The sequence below is a fragment of the Zootermopsis nevadensis genome, unplaced genomic scaffold, assembly GCF_977971745.1.
Source record: "Zootermopsis nevadensis isolate Lab colony 2312 unplaced genomic scaffold, Znev_1.0 Znev_ptg000061l, whole genome shotgun sequence".
In the NCBI taxonomy this organism is placed as follows: Eukaryota; Metazoa; Arthropoda; class Insecta; order Blattodea; family Termopsidae; genus Zootermopsis; species Zootermopsis nevadensis.
The window spans coordinates 12,464,791-12,491,914 of NW_028259192.1; the positions used below are offsets into that span (position 1 = coordinate 12,464,791).

Here is a 27,124-nt window from a genome sequence, read left to right on the forward strand (position 1 = left end):
ATTATATATTATCAGAATTTATAAAGTTGTTATGAACAGTATAGATCTTTCTAGGACCTGAGGTTTTCATGGCGACGAGAATGAAGATGGCTGTCTTCTGGGTTGGAGCGCCGTGTAGTCTGGTAGAAGTTTACCAACGAATCTGAGGTCCTTTCTGCCTGCGTCATCAGGGCAGCAGGTGGAAGCAGCCTGAAACGTTGGTAAAGTCTACCAGACTACACGGTGCTACAGTTTAAAAGACAGTTTTCTTCAACACAGAAATTGTCTTTTCGGGAAGTAGTGAAAGTACTGGCATGTGTAACGTAGCTCCTCTATTGATAATATAATACGTCAAGAACAACGAACAGTGAACCGATTCGTGTGTTAGTAGTGTGATCGATAGTGAAATTTGTGGAAGAATGGCAATTTCAGTATGGCGATAACCTTGTAAGCCGCAGGAAAGTTGAAGTTTGACTGCCTTTGGGATGATGCGCCGTGTAATATCGTAGAAATTGACTGACTTTTTAGAGGTGCTCCATCACCAGGGCGATGTCATTGAGTGTCATCAAACAAATTATGGCCATTGTGATGGCCAATACTGAATCGGCCAGAGGTAAACCACAGAACAAAAATTAAGAAATTCAACAAATATGTAACTTGTTGGTGTAATTTTAGTTCAGTAACTTCTTTCCATCTAGAGTTAAGTTAAATTTATTTTAGACTTCTCGGTAGCGATAGAAGAACGATGCCAAGACCGTATTTCGAAGAGGAGATTACTGAAACGAAGACTAGAACCCATAAAAGCTATTGTCCTGTTTCCGAGTCCTGTTGAATGTGGTTTCTGTATCTCGGAAACCAAGTACTATAGATGAATGGTGCCGAGGCCAAAGTTTGTTTTTGCGAGGAGATTACAAAATCAAAGGCCATAAACTCGAAAACTGTCCTGGATTGAAGTCTTGGTGAAGATGTTTGGCTACAGAATAGAAATTTTCCTTTGATATTCAGTGATACGTATTGAATTTTCAGGCATATGATAAGCTTTAGAGTAAGAAAGATTAGTAAGAAATGCGGGAAATCGTCAAATTTTCTCGCAGTAATACTGTCGATACTCTGCTAGTATTTACATATAAACCGGCACCTTCTGCCGGTTTCGTGTTCTCTTGTTTGGAATTGCGCGTAATTTCCTTCGTTTTGCTCAGGGCTTCACATTCTCAAATAATCTGAAAAAAGGTTCTTTCGGTTTGGAATGACTGCCGAAGTACGAAAGTCTCCCACAAAACTACTTTGTTTCGTGGTACAGCATCATTAGATTATTCTTTTTTTGAATTTCGTGTGCGCAAGTTCTGCTCATAAAATACAAGTTCAGTTACGTAGACTTTAATATGTTGGTTTCGCAAGGCATTAATTAGGTTTAAATTGATTCTGAAGTCTTCGCAGGGAGTAGAATTACAGGGTAGAATGTGGTATTTGTAATTTAGGGTCGGAACAGAATGTGACATTATGACATGCGGATATGGCTCCTTAAGTTATATCAGCCAGAACAGGAGACTTTAATACAAAGAACTTTTAGAAAACTTTATTACCAGAAAAATTTATGCTAAATTAATAGACTGTAAACACAGAGATATATTTTATAGATCTAGTTAGTAACTAAAATGCCTACGTAAAATGTGCTTTGTCTTAATAAACTTGTACTGAAATTAAATTAAACTCAAACATATTCACCACACAAATAGCTGTCTTGGATTCAAATTAAAAAACATATAATGAAAATAATTAGCACTCCGTAAATTTGCGTGTTTGTCTTTCATCCCGAACATTATGCTCCGTTTAAAACGCACTTTAAAAAACCAGAACCGCAGAAAGGGTGATGCGTTTTACTCAAAGTCCAGCAGATTGCAGTCGGTCTTTGAGATATGTTTACACATCTTTTTCAGACCATGTCTGTGTATATTCTCTTAAATAAATCAACAGTAAAACGAAGTTCAATTTGATATAGCCTGAAAACTCGCAACAACATAAAATATTATCTGCATTTTATAGGTTAAACTTTCAAATATAGTGTTTTTTTAAACGGTGATTTATATTCTTAATAAAGCGTAATAACGAGTAAATTTACTGAGGATAACATTCCTATCATGATGTGCACCTAGTCCTGTTACATGGGGAAATTATCTTCTGTGGCATTAACATTAGCAATATTTTGTATATTCCAGAGTTTTGATTTCAGACTATGCATCTTTCATGAGCAATTTCCAACCTCTCATCCATTAATAAACCAATTAAAATGCGATAATGACTTCATGGTAGTTATATACCCTGCTGGACTATTTATTTTTGAGAGATGTTTTTAACTGTAACTACCCTCATGAAATGAAATGTAACAAACAGTAGGTCCTATGACTGCAAATGAAAGTTAAACCTAGCGAACGTGATCTTCCGCGTTTCTTGCTAAGTGCAAGATACGCTGAAAATGGCTTTTCTAGATAGAAGATGGTTGCCTTCTGGGTTTTAGCGCCGTACACACGACTTCATGACGCTACAACCAAGAAGACAGCCATCTCGTAATCACCGCCATGAGAACTTCAAATCCTAATTTTCTAGCCTTAACAGTTTGCCAAATTACTTACAATACAATTAAAATTTTATTAATTATCGCCGATCTGTTCTCAACCTCACATCCTATTTCTTTAAAACTCTCTTTAATATTAAGCTCCCATGTAGACTTACTTCTCCCAACTAAAACTGTATATACAGAGTGCCCGAAACATGTATACACACATTCAGTGAATGAAATAAAGACATTTTAATAAACCAGAGCTTTACATACGTCAGCATTGTTACTTAATGAATTAACGAATCTCGTGTAGGTGTTGAAAATGGCCACCGTTAACTTCGTGGTACAGTTGGCAGCTGTGAGAACTGACTGATAAGCGGCTGCTGTATTATGTGTATACATTTGCTTTTATTGGTGTATGTTGCATGTCCCTTTAGTCTGTCACTCAATGATTTCATTACCATAATCATTTTTAGCTGAAAGTAGGCCTACGGTTTTGAAGCTTTCCATTAACTGAGAAAACTCGCGGAAAATTTGCAGTGGATAAGGACAAGAAAATTTGCCTCTACTCATTGGTCATTTGTTTTGTTTATAATTACTCCGGCATTAACCATTGTCATAATTCTCACCCATATTCCATCGAAAGTCATTCACTGCCAGGTTGTAGGATAAAATACGCGGTAGATAGGTTTTAATATACCACGTCGAGGTACAGTGATGACACCAGAACTAAAGAAATTACAGGTGTTGAAACTGTGTTGATGTTCATGTTCTGTCGTCTTTCTCGCGGTATTTTTAGGTCCCTTAATCCTTCAAACCCATGCCGTGATTGCAGCTAACACATGACACTTCCTTCAACGGCATTTCTAGTAATTCAATATTCATAACCTTCCTGCCTTTCAAATTCTTGTAACCTGTACAGTTGAAAAGGCGTAGTTAATTAATCTAAGGTTTAATTAACGGAAGTTTTGATAATAAGGAGAAAAACTATTTCAGCAACTATCAGCTTTAAGCTTACCAAGCATTTTTTTGTAAAAATGTAATAAATATTTAGTACTTTGAGTCTTATTATTTGGAGACCTTAGCGGGCAGACAGCAGTTATAAAAGTTTCTTTCCCATAATTGGGTAAGAATGTGCACGAAAATAGCCTGTATCTTAGTTTCTGCCGAATTTACAAACACTCACAGGGCATGCACCACTAATCTCAGAACTTCGCTTTCAGGAAGTCCCGGGTTAAAGTCTATGCCAGGAACCTAGCTGTCCTGACTGAAAATTTCGTGGTTTTCCTCAGTTCCTCTAGGCAAATACTGGGAGGCGACTACTTTTCCAGTTCACTATTCTTTAATCATCTTATCGTTTGACGCTACGAGGTCCGAGCTACTTACAATGTCGGTAAATAAACCACACATAATTAACTAAACTTTCTGAAGGAAAAGGGTTTTTTCGGCTTATATCGGATTCTGTTTCTACTAATACAATATATTTTGAACGAAGTAAATACAGTTTGGATAATTTAACTTTATATAAGCACTGTTAACATTCTGAATAAAATAATATGTAAACTTAGTTTACATTTAAAGATAAACATCATAGAAAGAGTTATTGCAGAAGATAACCGGCCATTGTCTTGATAATACCATTTCTTAAACCAGTATAAGAGGCCAATTAACATGAAAGTTTTATAAGGAATCTTGAATTTTTACACTGCATTTTAATTTTGATTGTGATATAAAATGTAAATTTCAATAGATTTCTCCGTTACAGAGTAAGCCTAAAGTAAGTTTTATTCAATGTGAACAGTAAAGAATTCAGACATTTGTTTTGTAGTTTTATTGGAAAGTATTGTGTAACTTCAGATTCTGATATTGAAACAATTCTCTGTAGTCTTCGAAGCATAGCTCTGTTCTTCCAAAGCGACTGACATGAAACTTCGGAATATTTTTCAGTGTAGGAAACGTGAAGTCTGTCTTATTCAAATACTGAAATCGAAACAATCGAAGACAGTGTTATTCCTAGCAGGAATGGAATCGTTGTTACTCGAGAGAAATCTATTATTTCATATGATAGGTAGCTCCTACATTTCAGATAGAATAAACTGAAAATGTATGTTACTTTCTGACGAATAATGATGCAGTAACTTCGGAAGGTTCATTGTTCTTGACATTGATTTATTGCAGGTATATATCTGTAGTTGCAAAGCCGATCACACTACAGAGACAGCGGATAAGGGTCCAGAGGATAAAACCATCTTTTTCACATCATTCATTGAATATTCGATATATCGAAACTATTTTAAATAGATAAATCTCGTGAATTGTAAAGGATGTGGGAGGATGTTGTCGTGGCCACTTTAAGATATTACATCGGAATTTGTTTGTGGGACCCAGAAAAATATCAGTGAGGATAATCGGTCTCCGGGCAGAGATTTGGATCGGGGATCTTACGTATATGAAGCAGGTGTGGTAACCAGTCGGCCGCGAATTTCTTCTAAAAAAATTGAAATTTCCTGAAAATGTTTAGTGTAGACTTTCAAACAACATTTTGTGGAAAGCCAAAGAGTAGTTTTAGAAATGAAACAACGAGCAGACGGGCAGCGGACGGACGGACGGACGGACAGACGTATCTCAAGTGTGAGCTCTACTTTATGACACATTGTAGTATAAAGAACACCTAAGAAGGTGACAGGGCCTATGGAAGTTAAGGCGAATCGCAGGAAACTTCTTGCGATTTACGAATTAATGGACCACGTAATAGAACAGCAGAGTATAATTTGGGATGATGTAATGAAATGCAATCCTCACAAATTCTACTTTCAGCCCCTCCAGGAAAATTTCAAGATGTACTTTAAATTATCCCATACAACCTTAGTTTCATATTCTTTCCATTTCAATACTCACTGATCATTCCATCATTGGAAACCACTGACAGAGTCATACACACATAAAATAAAACAAATCCCTACGGTAATGAAACCTGCAGTCTTGGAAATTGATCTCTAACAACACCAGATAGTTGTTATGATCTTCATTCGACATCATAAAATAATCAGTAATCTTACTTGTAACATTTTATGGGGTATATCTGATCCATCTTTTACAGCATTAGAAATCGTTGAAGTGACTTCATTTGGGGTAATATTGCAATATAATGAAGTCCACGTAGTGAAATGTTATATGTTAAATTGCCCCTTAAGCACCAATTAGTGATCAGTTTTCTATTAAATCTCCGTTCATATGATACATTGCTTTGCAGGGAAGCTGTAAAATTCTCGCTGTATTTTTCATCGTGATTACCAGGTCTTAAAACGTAATTAGAATTCGATACGTGCTCGGGGCGTCTCAGAGTAATACTGAGACCTATTTGTTTTTTTAACACTCTTCATTGGATTCTTTTATATTTTCTGTTCTGGTGTAACATTGTTTCTTATTTACGTTTTGTTTCTAACTTATTTCCAATTATCTATATGAAAATGTATATTGATAATGTCCTATTTCTCACTTACATAACATTAACACATAAGAAAATACATTTTTGGAATGTTGTCGTAGGTCTAAGTTGGAACGCCGTGTAGGCTTGCATGTGTATCAAATCGTTTCCGAGGAAAATACTGCCTCCAGGGCTCAAGATGCTGGCATTATGTATCTCCGAGAAGTTCGTGTCTACCTAGAAGTTGCCGCGGCGTTACAACCAACCCAGATGACCAAACAGCAACATTTTCACCGCTGTCAAAACCTCGAATCTCAAATTCTTGAATGGGGCCAATGAACTGTTGGCATATCCTGAATAAAAATGAGGGAAAAACTGTAATTTATAAATACGACTGTTTCTTGTATTGTGGAATCGTTTAATCTGGTTGTTCAGCGACGTTTCGGAGATACTTACTGCTTCCATCATCAGGGTGATAGACACGGTGCTACAACCCAGGAGACGGTCTTCAGCCGCCGTGAGAACCTAAAATCCTGCTCCGTAATTTTTTAGATTGTTGTTGCATAATTGTATATTTTGATGTATGAGAGTGGAAAGCCAGTTACATATGCCGATATTTGAAAACAATATAATAAGAGACTTATTTGCGCCTAAACGAGAGGCTTAAATTTGTATGGCGTTATGTATAAAGTAACTTGGTGCGTTATACAATGCCGTGATATTTCTGCTTTAATTATATGAAAGAGGTAACGACAGGTAGGCTGTATACCTTGTATAAGGAAATCTTGACATGTGCATTGGATTTAGGCAGAAAAGACCGATATAAAATAATACTTGAAAGATTGAGGAGTTGGCATGATTTTGTTGAAACTGGTTTAGAGAAATGTGTTTATGTGAACTGACTTCACCTCTACCACGATCCAGTGTAAACTTAGGATTTTATGTAAGATCTGAGGTTATCACAGCGGTGAGTATGAAGATTTCTGTCTTCTGGGTTGTTGCGCCGTGTAATATGGTAGATGTTTACCAACGTTTCTGAGGTCATACTGCCTCCGTCATCAGGGCGATGAAATCTTTGGATTTTATGATAGATGCTTGGCTTCCATTGTCAGGAATAGCTAGCTGCTGATAACGACAAGTATCGAACCTTCTTTGATGTTTAGTCTGTAACATAAGGTTTCGCCCATATAATATACGTATATGGAACCGTCGGTTTTTACGCAGACTGTACACAGCAAAGTGAAACACTGGATGTCACGACAGTGAGTGGGAAGCATTCCCAGGAGTGCTCAGACAAGTGAAGATATGTGGAAAATAGCGGAAAGAAATTGTGTTTAAACAGGTGCCGTACACATAAGTGCCCGTTGTGAGGTTTTAAGATATTTCAATAAATATATTATTCACAAACATTAGATGGAATCTGACAGTTTAGTTGTGTTACTCTTCTCAGTGTTTTTGTCTTTAGTAACCAAATGTAGGTTGTTCACCTTTTTACCTAATATGCTCGTTCACTTGTTTGCGAATACTATCAGTGTACAACTTGTTTTTTCGGGGATGAGCCGCGTCGAATGTGGAATGTTATCCGACGTTTCGGCAAACATTTAAGTTGACATATTTAGAGATAACTGTATTGATTGGACGTTTTTGGAAACTTTTTATAGAACAGGCAATAGGTGGCAATACTACCTGCTCTATGTGAGGCCCAGCTAAGATGGAATCTGAAATGTTTGCCATAACGTAGCATAACTTAGACGCGTCTCATTCCCGAAAGTCGAAGTTTTGCATTAAAGTCCAGCTGCGAAAACCTAAGGAGAGGGCGTCTTCGTTGGTCAGATTATTTCCTCTTTGTTCGTCTGTTTCTTAGTTTCCATTTTTCTTATTACCTAGTCGGCAGAATCTCTTTGCAATTCTCTTCAACTTTATCTACGAACTCCTTCAATGAAATGTAAACTAACGTTGTCCTATTTTATAAACACTTCCGAAATTCCCACAACAAATGCACGATTAACACAAAAGATTTTAGCTGAAGTTAAAAATGTGGACGCTAATGTCGAGGAATATAGGCTGCAGTTTAGTTATCCCAGCGGTATACTGGCAATGCTAATAATGTTTAGAATAAAGTGAGTACGTAGCTAATCAACAGAGGCTAATGAACATTCTATTTGTTCGTAAGTAATTAGACCGTACGTTTCAAATTGTGCATACATTATTCAGTTCATTGCTCCTATTTGACACGTTGATGACCTGATACATAATGTGACTGCGTATGATACTCCGACACGTGGCTGGCAAGAGTTATATTTGTCAATTATATGAACATTCATTACTGATTACGACCCGATATAGTCCAGCCAGTCACATGATCGGCCACAAGTGATCGGTTTCCCGACAGGGGTTAGGTTTTCTGCTCGTCGGAACGTCCAGGCTGACTCCGGTGCCCACTCACTGGGTCATTCTGGAGGTGAATTAATCGAACTTCGCATATGTCACAAATTTCTGCCTGATCTGAGCTTGAAGTTACAGTGACAGTGCTTCTTACGCACAAATATTTTCTTCTGTGAAAACCGGTAAGCAATTTACAAGAGACTTCGTTTCATGCTCGCTGGTCTGAGGACCTGGTATCTCGCTAAGCCATTTACACACTTTACAGGCTCGCTTCTGTACTCGAATGGGTTATTATTTAGCAGGAATGACTTATTAACACGTAAGGAAAGTTTTGCATGTTTGATGAGAAGTATTGTTATTAATTCAGGTCTGCTTTATATGAAAAGTAGCTAAAATGAAATGAGAAAAAGTGTCCCCTTGCGTACGGACTATTATTTGATAAAGGGGAACAGATGTGTGGAAAGTTTCTCCATTCCAATTACAGGCCTACGCATGGTTACAAAGAACCTTCATTTCTCGTTTTACATTTGTCATTAGTGACTAAAGTTGCGTTAAGAGCCACTATTTTCTTGCTATCATCATCTTTTTATAACCCTTACGTTAAACGTATCGATATTATATCCATTGAAGATACATGACTATTTTCTGGAGCAGAAACAATTTCCGATAAACACAGTAGCTGTTCAATGTAGGTTACTTTTTATAAACTTTTTTAGGTTTTCAGACATCTTCATTACTGACTCTATCCTGTCTAGTCTCTTTTGTATGACCTGAGTTTTTTCTGGCATTTGAACACGAGACGGAAACTGTGGTAATACAGAGTATTAAACATGCAACAACTGTATAATTTTACTCGATGATAAACCAATACGTAGAGGTATGTATGAATTTTCAACTTTTTGCCGTAAGTGATCGTGTTGTTCAGTGCTACATTGATTCAAGTGGTCACTTCTACCCACATCATTAAATATAGTGAAATTATAATAGTATTGAATATTGAAATGAAGGCCGTATTTTGTCTGAACTACTATGCTTCACTAGACTAAAATCCATGTCTGAACCTAATTGTACGTCGGGACAAAGTCTAGTGAGAAAGTATGGAATTCAGTTTCTCAAAACTGCCTTTTTAATTTTTGGTTTGGTTTCCAAAGATCTGACGCGTAATAAATATAATTTATTTGAATGTTAGTTGCGTTTTTGTTTTTGGATTATTTGTTGAGGAATAAAACGCTTATATTTCCGCCACCACTAGTGTATTTTTCGCTTCTAGAACCACTGATCGCTTACGTTTGTCAGTACAAAAGTGTGGAAATGTCAGACACGATGACCGTGGTTCACTAGTATTTGTTATCTTGGCACATTTTCAAAAGACTTATTAGCTACCTTTGTGTAATAATTTTGTCGTGTAGTCTGGTAACGACACATGGACATGCACTTAGTTTCCTCTGAGTGTACTTACAAATTTACTTCCTTGACTTCACCTAACAGAGCTTTATCGAGTCGCATTTTATCCATATAATCATTTCCAGCTATTGACGTTTCTATATTTTATCTTTAACCTGACATCGCCGTTCGCAGTTACTTATCTGAGGCATTGTTTACACTTTAATATGAAAATAAATGTCTGTAGTACAGAGATCGATACGAGGTTTGTTTCACTGGCGCGGATTTAAGGAATATGTGAACAGAACCGTTATAGTCGAGAGCAAATTAACTACTGCTGTAATACCGTTCTCTGTAACATCGAATAATTATACCTGAAAATGTATTGATATAATTTCGTAAAGAGTGGTCTATTCTGAGTAATAACCACAAAATATAATTAAAATTATGGTAGAGTATCATCCAAATTACATAATTTCATAGGCATTAATTTCTTGTTTTCTACTAAATTGTATCTGTTGTTGCTCATTGTCTTATAAATGTTCAAGTTATTTGCTAGACTTTCAGTTCTGTAATGTAGCATCCTGTTGTCTTTAATATTAACTTCCTTCAAATTATCTTTACTTTCATGACGGAACATGTGACCAATTTTAAAGTGGTATGAACTGTGAATTTCTTGTGTGAAGGTGTTGACGCTGTAAAGAAATTTTGTCTTGTATCAAAATGTGAGCATTTTTATTTCACGTACTGGGTTAATTTAGGTGAACATAATGTAATAAATGGCTTCATGGCGTATACAAAGAGTTCTTAAAAAATTAAAGCAAGTTATAATAGCTATAGTTACATGTTAGCCGGGGGTTATTACTTACGTGATTTGAAACTACCGGTTCAGGGTGAAGTTTATGTTTATTGATGTATTAAAAATATGAAAAAATATTGCCGTAGAATTTATGGGCATCGTGAATTCTGAAGTTAAACTTGTGCTGAATTACAAATAACATGAAATAATGCTGTGAAAAGGAATCATAGTTTTGTAATTTCTATACTTATACGACTTTACCCTGGTACCAGCAAAATTTTCTAAGAGAAACGTGTTTTAATCAGGGCTGAATTATGTAACTAATAAAGATAAAACATAAAATGTTAATGAGAGTAAACGAAACAGCGTTATAGGCCAGCATGCACATTTCTATGATGTTGAATTTGTTGGCGAAGAGTAGCAGACATAAATTAGGGATACTGGGAACGACCCGTTGTTCAAGTGCCTGAGCACTGCGGGTCCCAACTTGTCGTTTGCTTGTTCTATAGACATTCGGTAGGACTCCCTGGGCGAGGGATCGGCCCGTCGCAAGACCTCTACCTGTATACAGGACAGCACAACACAGAAAGACGCGGACAAACATCCATGGCTTAAGTGGTATTCGAACCCATGGTCCCAGTGACCAAGCGGCACAAGACCCACGCCTCAGACCGCGTGGCCACTGCGGACCCCATAAATTAGGACAGTGGAAAAAATTGAACACCGTGGAGTTTTCAAATTTAGATTTTTTACTGAGGCTGTAAGGTGATAGTATCAAGGAGGGTGAGATAGACGAAGAATGTAGCACGAATTGGGTGATATGAAATTCATATAAATTTTAGGAAGAAAATCTGAAAGAAATAACCACCTAGGAGACCGAAGCTCCGATCGTAAATTATGATATTAAAATGAATCTTACATAAATAGGGCGCGCGGATGTAGATTGGATTTTTCTGTCTCAGGTATGATCGGTGGTAGTCTGTTAGGAGTTCAGAGCCTTTGTGTTCCATAAAAAGCAGGGATCTTCTCGATTCGTCAAGTGACTATCAGCTTCTCAACAATGACTCTGCTCCATGGAGGTGGTTGGTTGAATGGTTATTTAGTGTTTATGTGTATTACCTTATGTGAAGAAACAATGATGTTTTAATACCGGGAATTTTAATTTTTTTTTTTTAAAATGTATTCACTTGTTGGCATGAACATGGAGTTCGACACGTTCCTTGATCACTAATGCGTGATGCACGCTTGAAGATTTTCCACCCTTAAAATAGACACATCGATACTCTATATTTCTGTAAATACGTGTCCCTGAATGACGCGTGTAGTAAATCAATCGTAAGTCAATGACACGGGTGAGTGGAACTGCAAGTTTATCTTAATGCAGTACACAGCCTATTGAAAAAATAAGACATGGTAAATATTTGTAAACTATATAATTTTAATATATTTACCTAACGTAACGGTTCGTCTTGTGAAGGTCCCGGGTTTGATTCCGGGATGGGACTGAGGCCGAATATCATTACAAGGCCTTATGCTTTTACTTTCTATCTGAAGGAAAATGTTAGATTAGCCGCCTAAATTAGGTCATTGCACCTTTCCTCCGCGATCTTCAAGGTTTATTCTCATACTCTGCAATTCACAGAGGAATCGTGGTAACTTAGTATAGTGTCTTATGGGCTAGAGGAAAGGGGTTCGGTTGTCGGCAGGGGCAACAATTTTTCTCTAACCTTCTGCATCCAGACCGACTCTTACGCCCATACAATTTTGTAACCAGTAGATACCACGGGCTTATTTTCCCGGGTGTAAAATGGCCGGGGCTTGAAGCTGGTCACTCGCCTCTATCTAGTGTGGAGCCCTACCTCCACTCCGCATGCGTCTTCATGGCGTGCTGCATAGAATCAGGGACGACATTGGCATTGCCTTAATTCAGAGGCGGCGTCAATAACATATGTTTATGTTCTTCAAGATGTTTCTTTCTGTAGACTAGTCTACTTACATTGTAATGTGTAGTGAAATTAAGTAGAAAGAATTTTAAATGCTAACAAATGAAGACTATAGAATCTTCAACTTTCAGAAGTTCAGATTTCGTATAAAGTGTTCAAACTTTTTCTGAATATATTGGGATCAAATTAAGAAGCAAAGTGAGTCGAAAAGGAGAATTGAGCATGGACATTTTCGTCTTTTAGAGCGTTAAAAATCGGCAGTCGATGCACGGTAATTTACGTTATGAGAGGGTGTGCATAATGCAGAATTGCGCCAACACATGTTCTAATGCATTGAAATAAGCCATTTGCATTGATTTTGTTTAGCTGCCTTAACGATAATGGACAGCAGATGTCAGTTTCAAGTCATGGCGTCTAATGAACAATTGAATAATTGAGTATAATACTCGAGTGCAAGGATCGAAACATTTTGTGTAGACTACGTGGAATTTGTCGGGTATAACGTCAGGGGTTCGTATAGTCGCCTTGTTTTTAATTGTCGCTTTACACACAGTATTTCATATCGAATTTGTGGGCGTCTTAAGATCTGTCTCCTCAACCACATTTAAAATTCCTAGATCTATTGTCTCATTAGTTACCGCCGACAAAACGAAAGCGAAATATACATTTCATACAGCCGCCATGTTGTACTTTATTAAGAAACGGTCTTAACAGAAGCAACATACTTTCACGTGATGTTACATCATTTTAGGTTTCTGTATTAATTTGCGCTAGTGTCACTCCCACCTCACACATTTATTTATTTTCTGAGATCAGCATTCTATTTTTCATATTACACTATATTTATTATTAGATTGGTGAGTTTATTAGTTTTTTATTTATGTAATTAGTTATATATTTTTTTATTTAGACCTACGTAATTTGTTGTTTGGTTGTAGTTATTACTTTAGCCACTTATTTACTCGAACAGTTAGTTCATCAATCAAATTATTTACGTAGATGAGTAATTGGTAACACCTAGACTGTTACCTGCATAATTTGTTATTAAGTTCTAAGTCACATAGTTAATCTTCACCTACCAGGGAGTAGGTCCTACCTTTTTCCGATTTAGAATTTACATTTGAAATAATTTCCCTCTCCTATAGGCACACGTATTCATGTAGTAACTTTATTACTTACTCGGTTACTTAGCTAATTCATTAGTTAATTGTCTAGTTATGCGATTAGTGATTGAGTTATTGAAATAATTAAGTAGTTCATTAGTTATCCAGTAAAATATTTATATTGTTACTATTACGTTAGTTTTTTGTTTAGTTAATAATTAATTATATGCTTTATCAGTTACTGAGTTGCATGTTTAGTCATTCAGGTAGAATGATTGGCCGTGATCATTCAGGTGCCTGGTGACTTTTGGTTATGGTCATTGAACCGAGAAAGATCAATCTCTTGCGACTATTTGTGTTTAGTGGGTCGCTGCTTGAACTTCGAAGTCCCGAGAGAGTAAAGCCATGGAGCGCATTAGTGTTAATGATCCTTTCTTATGATTGTGTTGTGGGGCGCTTCCTAGAGTGCTTGAAAGATTATATAGGCGGCGGTGAAGGCGGGGACAGACGCCATTTTAGACGAAATTGCGTTCGGTGCAAGCTCCTCAATATGGGTACACCACTCGCGGAATGTAAGCCCCTGCTATTGAGATATTTATTCAATTGAGAAACACTAGACCAACAATGGAATTATTAAGTTGTTTATAATTCCAGTAGCTAACACAGAAGAACTAGTCAGAAGCTGAAGAAAATTATAAATTACATGCTGAGGAGTTTCGTAATTGGCATCCTTCTCTTATTATTATTATGTTGATTAAATCAAGGACTGAAAGGTGGCAGCACATGCAGCACGGATGTGGGCTATGAGAAATTGATACGGAATTTCAGTCGGAAAATCTGAAGGGAAAACGTCACATGGGAGACTTAGGAGCAGATGGAAGGAAAAGAAACACAGAAAGTGAATAAATAGGGTGTGTACTGGGTTCAGTTAACTCGGGATGTGATTCTGTGGCAGTTTATTGTCAACACGGTACTGAACCTGCAGGTTCCAAAAAAGACGAGTTTGTCTTGGCCAGCTGATTGACCGTCAGCTTCTTGAGAAGGGCTGTGGTTTATTCTAACGATAAGAGGAAAATAAAATACAGAGTTGTGTTTTGTTTTTGAAACAGCTTTTACTAATTATTTTTAGCAGTAAATGAAGCACTTTAGCAAATGAAATGATAGTTGTGTCTCTCTCATAATAGCTTTTGCTTGTACTAGCAAAGAATTGCAGATCTGCTTAAAGACGTGTAGCAGCAAGTAATGGATCAAGGCCACCAGGCGATACTGCAGTAATAAGAAAGGCTAGTCCACTTGTTTGTGGTGTGTAACGTAGGTACATGTTGCATCCGGCAGCAAACCGTATTACATAAAGCATAGCGCCGTGACATTCGGCAACTTCTCCAACACGCTTGCTAGGCGGTGGCGGTGTTAAGTGAAGTAAAGGCGCTTCTCATTGCAGGACAGTGAAGCTGGGATTTTAGAAAGTCAGTATCGTGCCTCTATGATTGATTATAATGTTATTAATTAGTGCTGTTCAAGCCACAAATGCCAATTTGCGTGACAGCTTTGATACTGGTGTTAAATTAATAGCAGAGGAAGCTTTCTGCTCCAGCCATTCTACACCAACCGAAAAACCGAACTGGTCCGATTTTTAAGCTTGGTAAGAGATACAAGATTTGAAGCTTTAACGGCGACTGAACTCAATAAAATCTTCTGGGGCAATAAGCCTGATGATGGAGGCGGAGATTGTCTCTGAAACGTTGAGATTTTGACCTCAGTTGACACAGCTTTTTGCCCGAGGTTTTATTGAAAAGAGATCTTACCACAAGACATCCGTAAATGCCCGGTTAATGGGTTTGTAAAGGCCATAGTAGAACTGGTTGTTCGTGACTATCAACACACAAATCAAAATCAAAACTTTGAACTTCAGTTCCGTAGAGTAAAGTTCTTTTTAAAAATTTTGTAGTCGCTTAGTTTCTGAATACATTCCTCACATTTTATGAAATCAGAATTTTAAATACCGTGTTTATAAGTTCCGGCCACTGGAACATTTCTTGAGTCAGATAAGTTCATACCACATCATCACATCCTGTTTGTTTAATATTCTTTTTAATATTATTCTCCCATCTACGCCTAAGTCTTCCAGTGATCTCTTCAGGTTTTCCAACTAAAATTTTGTGTCTATTTCTCATCTCCCTCGTGTATGCTATACGTCTCTTCACCTTAATTTGATCACCTTAATATTATTTGGTGAATAGTACATATGAAAATAAAATCTAAGTAAGAGAGGATAGAAATTTTACAAAGGTTTTGTTAAAACGTTTATATTTATAGTTTTTTATTCTTCTGCTTGTAAATTTTATGCACTTATCATGAAGAAGAATGAGTTTTCTTTCTCGTCTTTGGTGCAGTAACAATTAAAACTTGATTACGATGCTAAAGAGGAAGGTTGTATTTCGGAACTAGTTGAAATATGCACAGAAGGGTTATAATTATTGCTTTGCCCCGTATATATTGACAGACATTTGGCGGTATAGGCTTTTCCGTGACGTTTTTGCACGTTTTAGGGATCTTCATGTCATTGGCCCCATCATTCTGTTTACTGTTGCTGTGAATCTCGTTCGTTCCTTAGTTTTATTCGCTACCACTCTGGATGTACAGAGTAAGCAAACAGCACACTCTCAAAGAATGTCAAAGTCTTTACAATGAAAATCTGCGCAAATTACATCGTAAAATATAAAAATCCTGTGTATGTGATACATCCTTCCAATTCAACGCTCAATATCTTAGTTGTCAGATTTTATATTTCAGCAAAAATACTGCTGTAGTCGATGTCCAGACAAAAAAAGTAACGTTTGCTAAGTATCACATGCAAAGGAAATAATATTTTGTGGGTTAGTATTGAGTTAAGGTCGGTATATCATCTGTTTCAAGCAAAAAATTTGTTTCATCATGATATCGTATTTTTGAGGTAGGCGTTCAAAAGCCTTCCTCCCCTCCCACAAGGCAACCGAAGGATCATTGAGGGTTCGGCAAATAAAGTCGGGAATAACATTGTAATCTGCATTCTCCATATTGCGTATAGTTCAGTAGTCTCACGTAGGCGTATTCGACACATCGCTTGATATTTGCTTACCCTCAGGCGCGCGGATTTTACTTTTACCAGTTCCCCGTTTTAAGTGCATTTTCCGTTTGTGTAAAATATGTAATTAAAAGTGCATGCGGCCTTTCGTTAATGTTATGGCATTCTTTCTTGATTTCTTTTCTTTAAATACGAAACCTACCGACATGCCAATTGAAGAAAAGGTTGTGTATGATTTGACAAATATTCTATGAATTAAGCAAGGCTACGCGTATATTTGATCAAACCTAAGGTATCGGAAGATTTATCTCTCTGTCTAATCACCGCAGCATGAAGAGATGTAGTGGAGGAATAGCTACATTTATTTTAATCCCAGCAGTAAGAAACGAATGGGATGTAGGGTCCTGCTTTACGTAACTTCATACTCCGGCTGCTTTATCCCTGTGAAAATTCCCCCGACAAAGTTGGATTGTAGGCTGCATGAGTCCTAGAACCGGTCTGGACACTAAGGTGCCAGGAATTAAACCACGGTCATGTAGTTTGTAACCAGTTACAATATTTATTGATATAAATATTTGTTAAGAGTAACATGCAAAAATGTTATTCATATTAATGTACTTAATCAGAAGAACATCTGCCGAAAAGTGGGTACGTTAAAATACATCTAGCTTAAATGCAGTGTTTATTTTAAGTGTAAAACGATGTCCACAATATAGTGTTCGTATTCGAGTCCAAAGAACGTTTCTGGACACTCCAAATTTACCACACTAATAATAATATAATCTTATATGTAATACTTGGCAAGTGTCCATTCGTCATTTTCAGTGACTTTGATATGGAATTGTGAAACTCAGTACACATATGAAGGACCGTCAGGTAAAGTGTAGAAATATAAAACTCCGAAAAGTGTCATCGATTTCAATCAGGTGCAGTTTCTTTGTTCTTTTCTTCACTGTTCGTCTTATAAATGCGTAGATCGAAAAATGTTTGAGGCTAATATATATTTTTATTGAACATGTTTCCGTCTGAATAATAGGATACATCCTTAAATTTATAATGATAAATACAGGATATTCAGAAATATGTGCGAGATAACTATAGTATCTAAATCTTAAACCGGGCATGAAAGTTAAAAAGAACAAGAATGTGTATTTTTATTCATTTGCCCCATAAAATGTGAAAAGTTAAAAAATAAAAGGGAGATAAAACAGAAAGTATTAAATTTCTTCTCATATAATTAAAATCCTGATTATTCTTGTCGTCGGTACTGTCAGAGTTGGTAATAAGAGCACTGTGTTGGGATTGTGTTTTATTACACGACTTGAAAACACCACGACACTGAATGAAGACGGAGAAAAACGAGCGGCACTTTTAGCGTTATGAAAAAGTAAGGTTCCAGTATTTTTGTCATTCATCCTTAGTAAACTAAATACTATGCCATCTGCGTTATTTAAAAATTTCCATTATTTTAATTGTACACATTAAATTGATATACAATGCCATTTGTTTCAATAATAACAAACTTTGTGACTTTTATATTACAGTGACCGCGTGGCCTAAGAACTTTACCGTTTTTCATGAGACCCTGTTCGCCATATTTTGTAATGCCCTCCCACCTGCATCTCTGTCCCATATTTCCTTTTTTTGCATCCTCATGTGCGCTATATGTTTCACTCGCAGCATGCTGTGTAATTTGTTCATCCTGATAGACCAATGCTGGGTAAAAGTACGGATTATCCTTATGCTTCTTTGTGTTTCTGTTCATTTTTCTGTGACTTCTATTTTTATTTCCAAATATATTCCTCAGCACACTGTTCAGAAACACGTTTTATATTCTGAATAAGGTTACAATAAATAATAAGCCGAAACTAAGACTGAAGTTTTATTGAGTTTTAACGCTCTAAATGCATCAGGAATTGAACCATGTGTCATTGTAAGTAGACAATGGATCTCTTTTACCCCAATTGTTCTGGAGCCGTATTTGTCTTCTTTAATGTAAATCTCATTGGTTTCCTGCTCTTCTGCAAGTAGTGTAGTTGTATACAGCACCTAGTTACTATCATCATCATCGTTGTTCTTCTTATAATTATTGTCATTTCTGTTACTGATCACAAACTTACCCGATTGGTTCGTTCAATCGCTTAATGTTTTTTAAACTTTCAAAATCTGACTATAATATACTTCTTTGGAGACCTAGACGTAAATGGGAGGACAGCGTTAAAATGAATCTTAAAGAAGTAACGTGTGAAGCTGTGGACTGAAATTATCTGTTTTAGGCCAAAGTAATGCATAAGCTGGGGTGTTTCATAAAACGTGGAAACTTTCTTGAAAATCTGAGCTACTACCAGCTTCTTGAGCCATACTGTTGAAGTTATTTTACGCCATTGTATTTCTGCTGTTACTCGATGATTTTTGCAGGTCAGAGAAATAAATAGATTAGGCATTTATGTATTTATTTGATGCATTTTAATAGACGCATTTCTGTAACTCGGGTACTCAGAGTCTTGTTAGTGTAACGGTTGTGTGTACGTGATTTCTGAATATGAGAAATAAACTGCGTCTGTTTTTTACGTATCATAATAATAACAATTTTGAAAATGATGGAGGTGAAAAGAGCAAACTTACTGTAGGTCTAACATGTGTCATAAAATCGGAAACATTTGACATATCAAGCCATTTTTATACTGGAAGTGCCGTTATAAAAATGAGTCCTTATGTAATGTCAGAATTGTGACAATTGAAATGATAAGTGATAATACAATAGTGATGAGAGATAAGACATCAATCGATGATTTATTTCGTAAATCTCACACATTTATTTTTACAAGTTCAGTCACTTTTTTCACACAACAGATAATTAGCAGAGAGTGGAGGCTTTATTGTTAGTAATGACCATTGGTTAAATGTGATTATAAAATCCCGGGACGTATTTTTTATTCAAATATGGAATGAGCAATTAAATTAAATACATTTTGCTGAGCGTCGAAGGAACAGCGTTCGCATTGAAAGTCTTTCCCTTGAGTACAAAGCAGCAAACCCGGTGGAAAAATATATTCAGAAGATTTATTTGTAAAAGAAAATACAGATATTGAATTGCAGAGAATCGTGTGTTTATAATCCGAGCAACGTCATTGCTCTTAAAATATTGACAGAATTGAATATCACGTCATCTACGAAACTGAATTTATAACAGCGTGAATATTTTTCTCAGCGCTAACGGAAATGTTATTGCCTGTTTCAGTTTCATTTCTTAAATCATAAAGTTTAGTGAATGAAGACGGGAAAAATAATATATAAAATTAACAAAGACGCATGAACTTAAGTTATTACAGATAGTGTTCAAAAAACGTTAAATTCTGAGAGGTTATGTAGCAATAACGCAACGAATTTGGCGGACGTAATAACTTGTTGGATGGGCGCAACACAGCGCCAAATGAATCGCTGTTAAGTTAGACGTGTCAAGTTACATCTACGTACGTATGAACACAGCAAATTTAAAGCGATAGTATCTATCGCGTTCAATATGCGCTGTTTAATAATAACCGGAAACAAAGTGGCACTCATTTACAAGACATTTACTGTTCTGTATTGCCGCCTTAAATAAATACTTAAATTAAAACAACTTTCATGAAAATCGAACTTCGCATCCGAGTTTTCTACTACGGGTTCAAATCTTGACCCAGAGACCGGCTATCCTGACCTATGTATTTCATGGTTTTCCTGAAGCCAGATCACGTGATCGTACCTTGAGCCACGACCATTTACTTACTTATACATTCCGATTAATTGTCCATCATTCGATGCTATATACTTTAAGATGCTGACAGTGGGGTTAAATAGACACGAGGTTTTATGGAACTCCCTCGTGTGGAGTTTATGAAAACAAAGTTTGATTATAAGATGACTTCGCTTAAACCTGTATCGCAGAAATGTGGCAGTAACAATATGCGAGTATCAACATTGAGTACAATAGGCCGGAGACAATATCGTACTGTTGTTCGAAAACGATATGCCTGTTAATGGCATGGGACTAAATACGCATTAGACACTGACGTGACTATCATATTAACTAATGTGAGCCAGGAGTAGCCGTTTAAACAGGATTGTTTTGGATCCTGCTATGCGTGTAGTCAGGGTTGCAACAGATTTAATTTTCTATGATAAGTCATGTATACCTAATCGCCTTTACGTAGTTTCAGTTATGCCACAAGGCATATCTAATAGCAAATGTAGTGCAAAATTACGCTCGCCACATTATGTAACCAGTATAATTTATGCCTGGAATTTGCTGCAACACAAGTGCCATGCACAATACTGGTACTGAAATTAAGATCTGAGGCAACACAGAAATGTTAAAACTGTTAATATCGTAGGATACAATATTCTCATGGTAGCACTTAATATGTTAATTTCAATATCAGTATGTTAAACATGCATTTCTCTGTTAAATATTATTATATGTATTGTTTAAAACCATAACAATTCTACATTAAACTACATTAATAATGAGAAAATATGGGGGCCAGTATTCAAAATTCTTGTCCTTATTAAACAGTAAAAGTATGTGCTTAGATGACTATGTGCATTGTAAATGCACCATATAATACAATATGCAATTATTTGTTTTTACAAAACAATATTATTGCTACGTATTACGGGTACGTTACTGTCAAACTACATTCAGAGTTCAGTAATGTATCCGCAGTCATTTGATTTAAATTATTAAATAATATATACAATATAATGAGAACCCGTGGGCAATATTAAAGGCGGAAAATGTATGTAAGTGTATTGTATGTATCACATGCTGTGACCAAAATCTGGCATACGGTCAACATGTCTGGTGTGTGTATAACCAAGTTAAATAAATAAATTATGAATTAGCTTATAATTTATTATGTTTATTGTTTCGTAAAACTCTCTGCAATAGCGTTGAACCTAACTGACAGAGAATCGATGTTCCTAAATCGCATATTTTAAGAATTGTTCTCAGCTTACGGCACCACTCTAGACTCAGTTTAATTATTTAGATATTCAAAAATGTCGGACTAAATTCGACATAGAACCTCAATATGGGAAATTGTATCATAGTCGTGAGAAACAATATGAATCATTGACAAAGACTATGTACCACTTATAGTGTTCATATTTAAACAATTTTAGTTCAAGTTTAGAACATTTTCTGAGAGAACTGTGTTGTGTTCTGCTTCGTATGCTTGTGTTACTTTAGTTAAAAATTAAAATTATTAAATTAAATTACAATTAAAAAAAATTAAATTACATGAACATAAATTTATATAGATTTGTGTTCTAAATCGTAATCCTGAACGCCTTTTACGTGATGAAGAGATGAATTAACAGAAAATTAAAATTATAAATTTCTTTTCGCAACTTTAAACATTGTTTGCAACTCTTTTACTGCATATTAATTATTTGCCAGGCTAACCTTCTGCTGCGGGTGTCCGTACGCTGTCGCCGTGTTGGTATAGACGTTGTTCTTGAAAGGAAGAATAAAAAGTTAGAGATAGATGGAAGATGTCGCGGGAAGCGACGAACTGCTAGCAGCCAGTAGCACTCTCACTTGTTTTATATGGCAGCGGCGCGTCAGTACCAAGCACGTGGTGCGTCAGGACGCAGACGCGTCGCTACGTTCTGCAGGCAGATTTGCGGGCCGGTGAGGGGGTGGGGTAAACACTCCTACTCACCAGGGCGTATCAACAAGTCCTTTCTCGCCATGGTAACATTACTTTCTGACAGCCAAATACAAATACAATAATCGCTTACAGTGTCACTATTGATCGCTTGTTGATTGCTATTACAGTTAAGGCTATGGGAAATATATATTTTGCTATTTATCCATGTTATTGTAGTTTCTTTATTGCATTGAGAAATGAAAACCTTTGTTAACGATTTGTATTACTCTAATATAATTAATTCTGTAGATTCGACCCAGCTGTCACACTATTGTTGTAGAAAGAAGAAACTTTTCATTCCTTATTAGAACTTGTGACAATAGTAATGCTTCTGTTACCTTTCTTTATGATACCAAGAGGTTTCAAGGAAAAGAAAGGCAGACATAACCCCTGATTCGGTAGAAAGAAGTAGAGGCTCCTGAAAGTAACGTATAATCATTAATATTATCGTTCTTCAGAATTAGTTCTGAAATAATGAATTCTTGAAGGCAGTTGGTGGAACGTTTAGCTTAAAGAATCCCGCCCCCCTCCAAAAGGCATATTTCGACCTGAATTCGAACTCGCAAATCTTGTTAGTCGACCAGAATTGTACGCTCCTAGACCATGAAAACATTTTGATGTTTTGTTGCAGTGATAACAATTAAATTGTGGATGCTAAAAGTGTAACTATTTCTTAATTATAGCCTGTATTATTGTCCATCTATAATATTGGATATAACGAGTTTGATTCCCGACATGGCATTTTAATTTATATTATCACAACACACCCAGAATATTTTCAAAGTACACACCGTTTCTTTCAAAGTAGATATTTTATGAACGTTTTCTGGTCATTATAAAAAGCAAATTGAAGCTCATCACTCAAATTATTCCAATGCCCAGAATCGAGAATATGTGACAGAATAATGAATGAGGAGCTTCGTAATATATAATACTCTGCATCAAGTACTTTTATACAGGCTATATCACGGAGGATGAGATGGGCAGGGCATACAGCGCACGTGGGATAGAAAATAAATGCATACAAAATGTAGCTGTAAGAACCGAAGAGAATAGATCACTTGGTATTCCTAGATGAATATGGATGATAATGAAAATTGGTTTTAAAGACGTAGGGAATGAGGGTGTGAGGCCAGTAATGCCCTATTATGAACACGATACAGAGCCTTCCTGGTCCCATAAAGACAGGGAATTTATTGTGCAGCTGAACGGCTATCAGCTTTTCAAGAATGACTGCATTTTGTGTTAGATTATTATTTAGTTTAGTATAACTCTGTTTACTGGTAATGAGATGCTTAGATACAGACATGATGTTACATACGGTGCTGATCTTATTGTGTGTGTAGCCTAGAACAGCTTCTTAATTACGTAACATTCTTTTGCCCGGTTTCAATCATGAATAGCCTTAAGAAAGTATTGTCTGAGGAAATTTAATTTCGAAGACAGCAGTGCACTATGCGGGAGAAAATAATTTGTTTCAGAAGAATTTATTAGCTTTATCTTTATATTATGATTGTGGTACTTGTTTCCTGATTGGTTAGGAATGGGCTTTTTCGTACATAATGGAATCATATCAGCGGTTACGTTGACAAAGAACTAGACTTAGACAAGGTATTGAACCTTATGGAGCCATTAGAGCCGGAAAATGTCTAGCTGAGTATACAATTAGCTCTTCAAGAAGGAATTTTTTGTGGAGTTATGTTTCCTTCGACTAGGGCGAAAATACCGTATGAACGTCGTTTACTTAAATCAGAAGCTGTGAAATGATATCGATTCCTTAAATGAAGAAGAAATCGCTGTACAACGTAAGTATTGTATGAAATTTATTTTCGTTTCATGAAACGTACGAATTATTATTTGCGAAGATGTCTGCTTTTGCAAGTATAATGAGGGGTATGGTAAAGATAAGAGAGAAGACCGTACAGCGTAACAAACACAAGAAACTTAAATATAAACATCTTTAAAGAAAACTTCTCACGGGAAAGAAAATGGTTTATGTAGATGAGGATTTGCGAAACTTGCGTGTTATAAAGGAATGAATATCTAAGTAAATGTAAGTTTATCTTTTTATGTCGTCTTATACTTAGAATTTGCCACCGAAATGGGCTCGGAGGGCGTTTTTTAAGTTACTGTCGCAGAAGAAAACAACGAACGAACTTTGTATATCTTCAGTGCGCGTAACAGAATTATTTTAAAGTTAGAATAGTGGGATACTGACTAAATTCAGCAATCTGCGTCACAGTTTTTTTAAAATAAACTTCGTGAAATAAATTGATTGCTTATTGCGCACATTTTTAATAAATTCTTATTAGTACTTATAGCTTTCTACTAATCTATTAGTCTTTTACGTGAATTTTAATAAACTTCGTAAAAAAAATAACAGGCACGCTTGTCTTTTAACTGACACACAAAAGTCGATGTACTGCATTAATCAAGCACTGGACGATTCTTGCATGTCACTAACATCATGTTCTAATGGAGAAAACCTAAATTTAGGGAAAAGTTGTTCTTGCTGCTTAATTAAACATCACAGCTCCGCGCGTTTTAAACCTAGGGTTATAGATGTAGGTAAACAGTTTGTGACACCAATTTAAATTGTGACAGGAAATGTTTTTATTGTTCTCGTATTCTGCCGAAAATGAGAGTAGGTCCGATTTTGATGTATTCAAATCGAATGTAAGTCATGAATGCTCAAAACCTTCAAGTAAGAGTACATTGTAAGGTCTCTCCATATTTTTTTGGTTTTGAGTGAATCCTCCTGTTGAAACTGAAGTCAATTCAGCGATTTCGTGTACAGAATATGACTGATGTACCACAGAAAAACAGTACATGTAGAAATATTCCTGTTATTTCCTAGTATGCGTCTTGTGCGCTTCATTTGTCTTCCTCTTTGGAGCAGTATTCTCCCCCGAGCGCCTACATGGCGTACAGTTGGACAGCTTTGTTTTTATTGTGTATATATATATGGAGAATAATATTAAAACGTGTCTTCTGGATTCAAGTGGCTTAGCATGTGGCCCAGAGGCGACTCATGTGAACATCGTAGTGATCTTTCGGGTTTTATTTGCTTACAGAAGCTGGTAGAAACCAGTCATCAGAACCGGCGTCAGAATCGGGAATCGAAACCATGACATCTCAGTTTCGACGTTTGGTGAGTTTCTTTATTATTTAGATATTTTAAAATAACTTGTGCAGAAAAGTTGGCTTGAATCCAGTGAATCGGTTATTCGGCCAGTCGAATGAATAAAATAATATTAATGTTTATATCTTAATTGCATCCTGCTTGTGTTCCTCAATACAATACTTTTATTTTCCGTCGTTTCACAAGCTTATTGTTAAAATCACATAAAATTTCACATAAAATTGTTACATTTTTAAAATTGACGACATGTTTCGATATACAATTCTATCATCGTCAGGTCTATCAAAATTAAAATTAAAATCTGGTGTATCTGTTGCTCTGCTTATATTGATTTTGTTTTTACCCGTTTTTGATTTTATTACATCTCCAGGCTTCTTCCATTTAATTTTGGAGACTGCGCCTGGGTGCCTATATCGGGTTGTGTGTGATGTGCGTGTCCGTTGTTATTGAATGTCTGCCATTCAATAACAACGGACACGCACATCACACACAACCCGATATAGGCACCCAGGCGCAGTCTCCAAAATTAAATGGAAGAAGCCTGGAGATGTAATAAAATCAAAAACGGGTAAAAACAAAATCAATATAAGCAGAGCAACAGATACACCAGATTTTAATTTTAATTTTGATAGACCTGACGATGATAGAATTGTATATCGAAACATGTCGTCAATTTTAAAAATGTAACAATTTTATGTGAAATTTTATGTGATTTTAACAATAAGCTTGTGAAACGACGGAAAATAAAAGTATTGTAATATTAATGTTGTATAATTTTACAGTGGGGAAATTTAAGCCGTATTTATTAGTGGACAAAAATATGTGGAATATATAATATTTTTATGACAAAACATAGGTAAAGACAGATCTCTTGATGATGAACTGATTACTACTTTTCTTCATTTTATTTTTCCATTGTCACGGATTATAGCTTGTTTCGATTCAGAATTTATTCGCTGAAGAAATTTTGAATGGTGTATCGGCCCTTGTAAAGTCTTTTCCTACACACAGCACAACACAACACGATAAGAAGAACACTACCATACACAAATACCTTGGCCGGGAAACTGGTCCTTTGTTCATGTTATGTGAGTTACAATCCTCGAATTTATACATACGTTACTGCATGATAGCCATTGATCCGTGTACTCGTCTTCGTGTATATTCCAATTTATCAGGTATTTCATTATTGGAACACAAGAACTAATGAAATGAATTTAGTTTTTCGAAGGCTCTGTTAAAAATTAGGGTTTCGTCATTAAACTTAAGTTAATATATGATAAATTTGATTATTCCGATTTTCAGGGGCATAAAATAAAATTGTAACGACACGATAATTGTATTTAAGATATAAATATACAATTTATCATTTATTTACGTACATTGTAAATGGCAATTGACTATAATACTGCTACGGACCAACATTGCTTCTGAAATGTATTAATTTGGCTTAAGATAAGAAAGGATGATGGTTTAAGGTGTTTTATTTCAGATACAGAGAGTGTCGTGTTCAGCGGGACCTTGTCCTGTTTTTTATCTACAAATTTAGTTTAGGACTTCGAGGAAGTTGAATGTAACTAACTTACTTGAGCAGATTGTACATTTTTCTTGGACTTTTAATGTTCTCTAATATGTTCTATTTACGTGAA

The 27,124-nt window shown here is 36.0% G+C and overlaps 2 protein-coding genes across 2 annotated transcripts in view; one reads left to right on the top strand and one right to left on the bottom strand.

Moving 5' to 3' along the window:
- LOC110837799 (uncharacterized) overlaps positions 1–22,229 on the bottom strand; it is an 84,138-nt gene extending 61,909 nt beyond the window's left edge. Inside the window, exon 1 of the mRNA XM_022080340.2 lies at positions 22,087–22,229. The gene's annotated coding sequence lies outside the window, so the exon portion shown is untranslated. The remainder of the gene's footprint in view (positions 1–22,086) is intronic.
- EMC6 (ER membrane protein complex subunit 6) overlaps positions 1–27,124 on the top strand; it is a 175,490-nt gene that overhangs the window by 99,869 nt on the left and 48,497 nt on the right. Inside the window, exon 3 of the mRNA XM_087340216.1 lies at positions 25,408–25,484. The gene's annotated coding sequence lies outside the window, so the exon portion shown is untranslated. The remainder of the gene's footprint in view (positions 1–25,407; positions 25,485–27,124) is intronic.